Source organism: Gallus gallus, chromosome 3 (genome assembly GCF_016699485.2).
Source record: "Gallus gallus isolate bGalGal1 chromosome 3, bGalGal1.mat.broiler.GRCg7b, whole genome shotgun sequence".
NCBI classification, from domain to species: Eukaryota; Metazoa; Chordata; class Aves; order Galliformes; family Phasianidae; genus Gallus; species Gallus gallus.
The window spans coordinates 10,570,361-10,580,860 of NC_052534.1; the positions used below are offsets into that span (position 1 = coordinate 10,570,361).

Here is a 10,500-nt window from a genome sequence, read left to right on the forward strand (position 1 = left end):
ATAGTAAGCAAAGTTCTTTAGAAGCAGAGGGGGATGACTACATGTGCGTCTGCTGAGGTTGTCAGGCAACGATGGAAAAAAAATAAAAGTCTCTCTAATTGCTTCCAGACAATGCCTGTTGGATAGGGCTGTGCAAGGGGAGCTCGACCAGAGGGACTGCTCTGAGCCAGCGAGGATCTGCTGGGCTGCCATCTCCCCATCCCAGCCGACCACCTTCTCAAAGCCAGTGGAAAAGGAGCTGCCTTGCCCTGGACCACCTGGGTCCACAGCTCTTCTACAATGCCCCTTGCTAGCAAGAAGCTTGCAGGAAGCTCAGAGCCCAGGGCGGCAAGCCAGCAGGTCTCACTCTGTTGCCAACTTTCTCCATGATGATGGGCTTGTCCTGTGGCTTCTCTAACTCTGTGCTCCCAGCCAGCAAAATCCGAGATAAATCCGAGCTGCTGAGGGCCACGGTTCATTAATCTGTCCACACACAGCAGCAACAAGTGGCATCATCTTGTCCATACACCGATACATTCCTGCAGCTTTGAACATGTCCTTTGCCAGAAGCATAACCCGATGACGTTTCTTCCTGCTTTGCTATCTTTCATGTTGTTTTCTGGAGTTTGTTCATCTTGGTGTTGGCAGAAAATGGGATTCACATATTTTTGCTGCAATTGGAAAACAAAAGCAGAAGGAGCTGGGAGAGACGACAGCAGAGAGCACTGAGGAAACTTCACTGGCTGCAAACAGTGTTAGCAGTCAGTGCCAGAACTGAGGGAGGAGTAATAAGGTCATATATTCTGTGATGACAAGTGGGAGAGCTTCCACTTGAACTACCAGGACTCAGCTCAAGCAAGTCCTGCCACCAGTCCAGCCTCAGTGATGACTGAGCGACCACAAAGGTGGCTTTTCAGGAAAGGCCAGTTTCCAAAGCATAGGGAACAATGAACTGGGAAGGGAAACAAAGCATTTAGCTATTACTGGACTCCATGGTAGTGGCTAACTGCTCTCCTAGGCCTCCACCAGCTTCAGTCGTGTGATGGGGCTGGACCACAGCCCCACATTTCACTCTGTTTTGGCTCAGCCTCAGGCAGTTCTTTATCAGACTTTCCAGATATTTAAGTGCTAGGCATTAAAATGGAAGCTTAGTCCTAGTTTACTATTGCATTAGGTGGTATTATTGAAGCCATTTGTCTCTTAAGATCCATATTAGCTCTTGCCAGTCCACAGTGAAGATATTTATTTTGTACTCATACAGGTGATTGATTGTGTCCAGTCAGTGCTGTCCTATGCTGATATCTTGTTCTATCTTATGAGTTTTTGTGTATTTTTTTTTCTAAATCTCACTGTAGAGTTGAAACCACTTAAATATTTTATTGCAGAAAATGTAGGCTCAGCATGTAAATTTAGCAGTTGAAGTATATTTATATCCATGCAAATACACATACTTTTACAGACACCAGGGTTTTATTTTATCTAAACTGATTTAATACTAAGTGGTTGGATTGTAGTGGAATTGTTAACGGTATACGTGAGCATCATTTTATATCAGGACTTAAACAAGTCTCCAGTAAAGCAGTATTGTGGTTTCTTTTAGTTGGAAAGATCAGAGGCTGTAATAAAAGGAGCCCAGAGAAATGGATGACTCTAACAGGAAAGCAATCCACAGGAACTTCTTGAGTGAATTCATTGCTACATGTTGACATCAAATGGAGGAATGGTCTCAAAAAGCCTCTCTTCATCATCTGTATAGCGCTTTTAGACAAAGCCCCCTGGAAGTGATGTAGCTTAGGTTAACCAGCAACTTTGTCTTTCTGATGGATTTAAGAATTTAGGTCACTGTCAACAGCCACTGCTGGGAAGACGGTGAAGGTTCAAGATATTTGTAAAGCACCACACTTCATCTAGAGCCTTCCCCGCTCATGTCTGCTTGTGTAATTGGTTTTATGGGGACCCATCATCTGTTTCGGTATAAAATCAGCTGGGTTAGTTTAAAGCAGAGCTGACTAGCTGGCAGTGGAGTGTGCTTCAAACCTACCCTGGCTATTGCTGCAGCAGGCTGGCCCACTGCCAGCACAGAGTCTACAAGGAGTTGGAGTATATTTAGCCTCCGCTTATTCTCTGCCCCTCATCTTGTATGCTGGCCTGTGCCAGCTGTGACTTGAGTCTTCTTGGCCCCTTGGTGCCCCCCCCCAACCTGCCAGCTTGTTGAGATTCACAATGCTGGTTAGCGCATTGCTTATATTCTGCCCCAAATATCTGACCACTCTGTGATGCCAGGCAAACTGTTTAATTCCGCATACTTAGTTTGCATCTCTGCAAAATAAAGGGTAACTCCATGAGCCCCCAGGTCACTGTGAGGTGTCTGTGCACTGCTCTGGTTCCTCACAGAAAGCTCGGTTGAAAATTGCAGCAATTGTTGTAAAATACGTCCAATTAGAGAAGAGCTGGGAAAGACTGAAAATATTTAATATCATACATAACATGTATTTGTAATTTTATTGAGACAAGGCAGTGAGGGACCATGTGTTTATTACTCCAAAAAGGGACACAGCCCTGCTGTTACTACACAAAGTCTTGGCCCTTACAGTATTTAGGGAATAGTGCTCCAGATTTCAGTTTCCTCTACTAAACACACCCTTTTGTAATCCTAGAAGCTTCCTCCTTGTCCATTCCAACTTTGACTTCAGATTTTTGTCAACCAAAAATGTCAGGCAGCTTTACAGGATTTCCAGTTACAAATGATACAAGTTTTAGTACATCTTATAGTCAAGGGAATATGGTGTCCTTTATGACCTGATAAAAGTAAACCTGAGGGAGCTATTCCTAAGAGTGCCAAACAGGGTCAAGGATGAGATCATATCTGAGAATGCAGCAATGGTATCAAATACCTTTTGTAAAGCAGTGACATAAAGGGCTTTAGAAAGCTGGCCTGAATTCAGGGATCCTGATTGGCTTCCAGTGATGTCAACCATGTGCCCATAATGCCTAGTAAATGCCTCGTTCTTCTTCCTTTTTAGGAATAATTGCCCCTCAATAACAGCAGCAAGTGGCTTGATGTCACTTAGGGTGCACTCTGAGCTAACGGCAATATGCTTCAAATAGTCACAGTCAGTGTGAGCGATACAGGAGCGCTGGTGACAATGGATGAGGAGAAAGTTCAGATACTCAACTTTTTTGCCTCAGTCTTGACTGGCAACTGCTCTTCACACACCCCTAGAGCAGATGGTTCAGAAGGTGAGAACTAGGAGAACAATACCCCTCCCACTGTAAGCAAAGATGAGATTTTTGAAAATCCATCAGTCTGTTGGTCCCAATAAGAGTCCCAAGGGAACCGGATGTCGTAGTTGCCAAGCCACTCTCAATGATATTTGAAAAGTTATGGCAGTCAGGTGAAGTCCCTGATGACTGGATAAAAAGGCAATGTCACACTCATTCTAAAGGATAGAAAGGATGATCCAGGGAACAACCAACCAGTCAGCCTCACCTCAGTGCCGGGGAAGATCCTGGATCCTGGATGCTATGCTAAGGCACATGGAAGAGAGGGAGGTGATACGAGACAATCAGCATAGCTTCACCAAGATTAGGTTCTGCCTGACCAACCTAGTGTCTTTCTGCAATGGCATAAGCTTGTCAGTAGACAAGGGAAGAGCCACTGATGTCATCTATCTGGACTTTAGAAAGATCTTTGACACGGTCCCCTGTAACACCCTTCTCTCCAAGTTGGAAAGATGTGGATTTGATGGGTAGACTGTTTGATGGACAAGTAACTGATTGTGAAATCATACTCTGAAAGTGGTGGTCAGTGTGTCAGTTCAGTGTCTGGATGGAGATCAGTGGTGAGTGGTGTCCCTCGGGGTCAGTGCTGGGACCAGTGCTCTTTAACATCTTCTTCAATGGCATTGACAGTGAGATAAAGTGCATCCTCAGCAAGTTTGTGGATGACACCTAGCTGCGTAGTGTGGTCAACACACCCAATGGGCAGAATGCAATTCAGAGAGACCTAGGCAGGCTGAGAAGTAGGCCCAGGGGAGATTTAGATTGGATATAAAGAAAGTTTTTACGGTAAGAATTGTGAGGCACTGGCACAGGTTGCCTAGAGAGTGGGTGGACGCCCTGTCCCTGGAGACATTGAGGGTCAGGCTGGACAAGCTATAAGCACCTGATTGAGCTGTAAGTGTCCTTGTTCTTTGCAGGGAGGTTGTACCAGATGACCTTTAAGAGTCTCTTCCAACTCAAACAGTTCCATGATTCTCTAACCTACTGTAGTGCTTCAGCAGTAAGTTAGACTGGATGATCTGCAGAGGTTCTTTCCAAGGCCTAAAGTTCTGTGATGCTGTGAGAGCTCGCACTTCTTCTGCTGGAGGAAATTCTGGTTGGAAGGGTTGACTTCCAGACATGGAAATAGAGTTTGGAAAATCTAAAGACTTTTGCTTAAGCCTACCACTGATATTTTGTATGACTTTAGGACAGACAAATGGTCCCTGTGCTTCACCCAGTTGTCTTCTTGATACAAACATATCCTGAGATATACCTTTAGATTCCAGTCTAAAGAGGAAAGAAGCCCATTTTCCTGCATTACATCCACTTTCTTGTAAGTCCTTATAAGGCAATGGGAAATTGTGTTTATGGCAGGTAGGAAACCTATTTCATTCCTGGACATAAGGTAATTAGGTGTTACAGTGATGATGAATACCAAACAAGTTTAATATGGTGAGCTCCACCAGGGGTATTGCTAGACAAGTAAGTGTCTAAGAAGCAGTACTGTGCCTGACTTGCATAATCATCAGCGTGGAGGGCTGAGATTTTGTAAATGTGTCCCAAACATTCATAAATAACATTCATGGACTCCCTGTTGCCTTGTATAGTGAGGCATCCTTGTATTACAACGTGTGGTAAAAGTCCATTCTTTTTAAAAAATGGCTACATTAAATAGGTTTCAATTGAATCAAATTTAATTCACTACCTGAGAAAAGAATGGCATGTTCAAGACGAATTCAGGAGGAGAGGGTTAAAAGGCTCTCAGAAAAACTAAGGGATGTCCAACAGCCTATACAAAAAGTTGTCCAGAGACCAGGAGCCATCTATTTTCAGAGTGTGTCCTGCATGTGGCATGATCACCCTTTTGCATGTGTTTTAAGCTAATATAAACTCACACAATCACAGAGAGCAAGGAAGAATATACCTTAAGCGTAGAGTAGAGATATCAGTATTTATGGCAAATAGGAGAGAAAAACCTACAAACTAATTGTAAGCTTATATTTTACTTGAATATGTATTATTAATATATGCTTGTGGTCATCTGGCTCAACAGGCATATTTTTTTTTATTTTTTTTATTTTTTTTGCAGGCAGCTCATTTGTTCTGGGTATGGAATAGTCATAACTTACACCATCTTGAACCCTAATCTAGCACTGTTGATTTAAGGAGTCATCTAGCTAGGGGTACAGTTGCCTCATGCAGACACACCTGAAGCTGGTTTTAACTAGCAAGCCTTTAACTTGCACCCAGGTGTCCATCCCATCATGTAGATAAATCAAATCTGAAATACTCACCTGCTCCTGGCCACCAGTCTGAACAGAACCTAAGGTAGTGAACTTCACATAGTGAGAACAGGACAGAGGATGTCACTTCCCAAAGATCTTTTCCAGAGGGTTCTGTGGGAGTGGTGCTGCTCCTGCTGATCCCCTGCTCTTCCCTGAGGTGTGGTTGGAAGTGGTGCCTTGCTGGGTGCTGTGTCCCACCACTGGTAATCCCTCATACTGACCCTGGGCTCCGATTTGTTAAGCTGGGATCTGTAAAGCTGCGATCTAACAATTCTGCCACTTGTTCTAATTTAGTGAGGGGTGAGAATTAACAGATGGTGTCATTATCAAAATCTGTTCGAGTGTTGAAACAACATAAATCCCACAAATACAGAAAAACAAATACAAACTGCAGTAATTTTTCCAATATCTGTTGAATAATAATTATGCTTTGCATTTATATGGTGCTTCTTTTATTATTATTATTCCACAGCTTTTGAAGTGCTTCCTGATCCTAACTATGGCTTAACCAGCTCTGTGAGAGAGTCAAGCATGATACTACCTGCTCTACTCAAGGTGTGGCCCAGCGCATAAAGGCTTGTATTGGGGATCTGCACAGGGACTCCGGCTCTGCTGCTGCTTCAGCTCAATGGGCCTGGTAGGTGACTTCATTTCTTATCCTCTGGTTGCACAGTTCCTAAATCAAGAATGCTGATGTTTCGCCTCCCTTGCGAAGTGCTTTGTTTTCATCAGATAATTGTTGTGGTGCAGGGTGTGGATGCTGTTACTGTTGTCATTGTTGCTCTCTAGGAGCAAATGTTGAGGATCTGGGTGCTAAATATGAAATACCATACTTAGATTTTCAAGGGGCTGGGAACATCAGGCTTCCAGCTTTCTATAAGCTTGATGTTGTTCAGCTGTCCCAGAGTGGACACCGTAAAGCAAAGGCACGTTCATGCTTTGCTTAGCCCAAAGAGTCCAGTGGACTTCTGCAGTAGTGGTTTGGAGATATGCATTTTCATAATAAAGGTGGTGAGGGAGATAAAAAAATAAAAAAAAAATAGTTGGTTTGGGAGAGGAGGCTCTTGGATTAATTGTGGGCAGTTCTATCCAGCGAAGTAGAGTTCATCTATCTAACTTTTCCTTATGTCAATGCACGTGATGTAGTACTGGAAGGGACCTTTTGCTTAATTTCCTTGGTTTGTATTAGTGAAGTGCTTGGGGATTTGTTCTCCATTCCTTTCGGCAAGTGCCATGGTACAGCTTGTATCCATGTGGTTGGAAATCTTTCCCCTCAAAACAAGGCAGCAATATGTGAGCAGCTTCTTGGGGTGGCTCCTAAGATGTAGCATCACCTGAGCCCTGTATGACTGCTGGGATGCAGCTCATCCACCCAGGCCAAAATTGTGCCGCAGAGTGAGAAGGGCATGGTGCTGGAGCCTTCCATAAGCATAATCACTGGCTTCTCCCCAGATGTAGCAGCCACATTAATCCTGTAACCCATCTGAAATTCTTTGGGAAGACTGAATCATCTTAACGTTTCCAGTGGTGTCCGGAGTGCTTGTACTATGAGCATACATTCTTTTCAAAGTCAAATGATTTTGCATGTAAGATAGATGTCCTGTAAATCGTGATGCCTTCTCCCAGGAGAGGGTCCTGCTGGCCTGATGGTGGGGCAGGAAGGATGCTGCACAACCCCAATGGCACCACATTGCATTGCATGGGTTGCACAGCGTCAGACTTTGTGGCCACATTGTCAAGGGTTGCTTGTCCCCCTTTCAGAGTCAGACTGCTGTGGTGATGCTTATTTATTTATCCCTTTGGTTCTGACCAGATGAGAAGAGGAAGGGAGACTCCTTGAGGCTTCTCTAGCTCTGACACCATCTGAGGCTTTAGAAATGTGGGTTTCAGCTGCGCTTGATGCAAGTTACTGAAAACTGGCAAACCAGTCCGTAAGCCAACACAACGCAACCACAAGTTTGGCAACAAATTCCTGCTGCCAGATGCCTTTGCTGTTCCTTTAGCTTTCTATGGATTCAAGGCACTTCACTCTTTTTTGTTGTTGGAAATGCTTTCAAAGTAGAACACAGTGTTTTGGGTTGTCTAGCCAAAGTTTAGCTGTCCTTTTGCATCTTTGCCAAACTTCCTGTTTTCAACAAAAACAATTTATTATCTTGCTGGTTCTTTAGACCTGAAAGGATTTGCAAGCACAAATAAACTTCTGTTTTTTTTTCTTTCTTTCATGGCCTTTCAGAGAATAAACTCACTTGCTTCCTCTCAATTATGTGGTGTATACTAGCAAGGAGAAGTATTTAACCTTTGGACTGCTAGTAATAATCGGAAAACATTTTAATTATGCAAAACTTCTGCACTCCGAACTTAAAAGAACAGAAATATTTTCTCATTTGCTAGAAGTAATTTTTTTCAGGTGGTTGGGCAATGGCATCAATCTGCAGCATGTATGTTAAGAGAGTTGGGAGCAAGCTAAAATTTGGATGTTTTAAGAGACGTTTTTAAAGACTTTATTAATTGACCAAGAGTGAGTGATATATTTTGCTCAGGAACATTTTGTTCCTAGAGACTTACTACTGACAATCCCTGGCAACATCGTCACAAAATGGAAAATGTTTGACAAGTATGAAGATGCCTTCCCGCTTAACAACACCAAATTGAATCTGTAAGTAAGAAATGAGGCAGTGGAGATATGTGTTGGCTCCATGCAGGGAAAGCAAGGCACTGCTACAAACCAAAGTGCTGCTGCAAAGGGATTGGCTGATTGTAAAAGCATCTTCTCCCTTAAAAATGAAGTATAAGTTATCCGAAGAAGAGAGGGGGGGGAAATCCTTGTCGTTCATGTTCAGTGCCATTGGAGTGTAAGGAGGGAGCTTAACAAAAGCATGCTTGTAAAATTGACTTCGGCAAAGAGTATGTTTTCAGGGTAGGAGGTAGGAACTTGGCATTAAACAGCTCTTTCTGTGTCTGCCTTCAGAAATTCTCACACGTTACCTGCAACTGTTCGGAAGATGTTGAAGTCTCCCCTTTTTTTTTTTTTTGTACTGTACTTCAAAGGAGTTGCAAATTCTTTGAAGGTGACTTAACATCTCTTAAATGATTCTGAAAGGGGGGAGGGGGAAATCTAAAGCCTTCCAAAAAGAAGTTTAAAGGATATGTTTAATATTATTCTTGGAAGTGCACTATAAATCCGCCACGTTTATGGGTATTGATGTCTTTGAGATGGCATTTATCCTAGCGAAGAGAGAAGGAACAACTTACGAAGGGATGGATCTTTTTAGGAGCTAAATATGTTCCTCCCCGTGCCATAGGGAAAATAAATGAATAAAAGCATTTGAGCAGAACCCCCCAGCCACACAGAAATGCTCCAACAGTTGTAACTTCCCGACAGGCTGTGTGTTGGCAGGACACCGCTGTTTTTGTAAGGAAACTGTGCTTTTAGCCATTTTTTTTTGTAGGGGTATGGCGTCTCTGCTTTCAGCTAAGTAATAGGAAGATCTGAGAAAGGCCGTTTGACTTGTGGAAGGGGCCAAATGTGAACAATGACAGTAAAAAATGCCACTGCTTTGAGCAGGAGCCTGCTATCAATAGCGCTTCTATTATCAGCCTATTGATGAGCAATGGTTCATTGGAATGAAATGAAATTCCAGCACGTGGCGGGCAGAGCTGTGCGTGTGTGACTTACCAGCTGGGAGAACACTGCTCTTGAGTCAGCTTTAGGTTCTTGCTCATTGGAAAGCACAAGCTATGAGCTATATGAAGATCTCTGCGTTTATCCTTCCAAAGTGAAAGTGTTTAAAGGGATTTGGGAAACAATTTTGATACCACAGGCTTCAAAGAAATCGACTGTATTTAGTATCCTTGGCTCTCAGCTTAATTTGCCAAATCATGCTGCTTCTGAAATTTATTGCAAAATTATTGTTCTCTGGGGAAATAATTACCATTCCTCTTCCTAGGATGGGGTGTGTGCGCGCATATGTTTGTTGGAAGGGGAATTGAACCAGACGGGTGTAAAGGAAGCCTTTCTTTCTGTAATACCGAGTCGATATCCAAAAAAAGAGAGGGATGCTTATCTATTGATTCTTGAATAACAGGATTGGTTCTTACTGTCAGGTAATGCTCCTCTGGTGCAGCTTTCCTGGTGGTGAGACTCATTTGACCTGTAACGGTTTGTGGATGAAATCATCTTGAATAGGTAGCGATGGGATTTTGGCTTTGGGGGCTTTCAGCTGAGGCTGTTCGTTGGGCAAGAAAGAGGCGTTTAACATCTGACAGGGCTGAGCCTGTAGCAAAAGACTTGATTCTGGGTGTCCTAACATAAACCATTCCCTGAAAGAAGGAATGTAATTAATGTGCATACCCCGCAAGGGCTTTGTCAGAGCGAAGTAAGTGGCAGAGTAAGTCCCCTTCGTGGGCTTCCCAGGGCAGAACCTGGGTGGGATGCTGGAACAAATGTGCATCCCAATGGCCCAAGCCTCAGTGTGGAGTCTGGAGACTAAAGCGTTCCTTAGGCTTTTAGGAACATGGATGCCTTCTTTCAGCACAGTGGAGATGAGCACTTACTGGGGAGCTTTGCATAGAGCCCAGAACCTCTGAAACTGGAGTAGAGTGTGACAGCGACAGCCACTTCTCCTTTGGTGGCAATGGACAGAGACCTTCCAGCCTGTCTGTTTCCATATGCAGAGCTCTGTGATATACTGTAACGAGAATTGTTTGCATCATTTGAGCTACTTTGTAATGCCTGAACCATGTTTCTCTCATCTGGAACCGCCCAACAAAGTAAAAAAGCCCAACAAAATTGACCGAGGAGCAGCAGTGGCTGCCTGGAACAAGCTGAGAATTCTGGCCCACAAACAGAAAGCTCAACTCTGGGTATGTTCAGCACTGCGATGAGAGCCAGCCGGGCTTCTGTGACCAACTTCTACACATGCAGAGGTAGAGAAGAGGAAAGGATAGCACGGAGCAGCACAAGGGGCTGTCA

General features: G+C 43.7%; 1 long non-coding RNA gene across 1 annotated transcript in view; it reads left to right on the forward strand.

Moving 5' to 3' along the window:
• Nucleotides 1-6,162, forward strand: part of LOC107052010 — a 31,305-nt gene extending 25,143 nt beyond the window's left edge. Inside the window, exon 3 of the long non-coding RNA XR_001464077.4 lies at nt 6,001-6,162. This is a non-coding gene — a long non-coding RNA (uncharacterized LOC107052010). The remainder of the gene's footprint in view (nt 1-6,000) is intronic.
• The last annotated feature ends 4,338 nt before the right edge of the window (nt 6,163-10,500 follow it).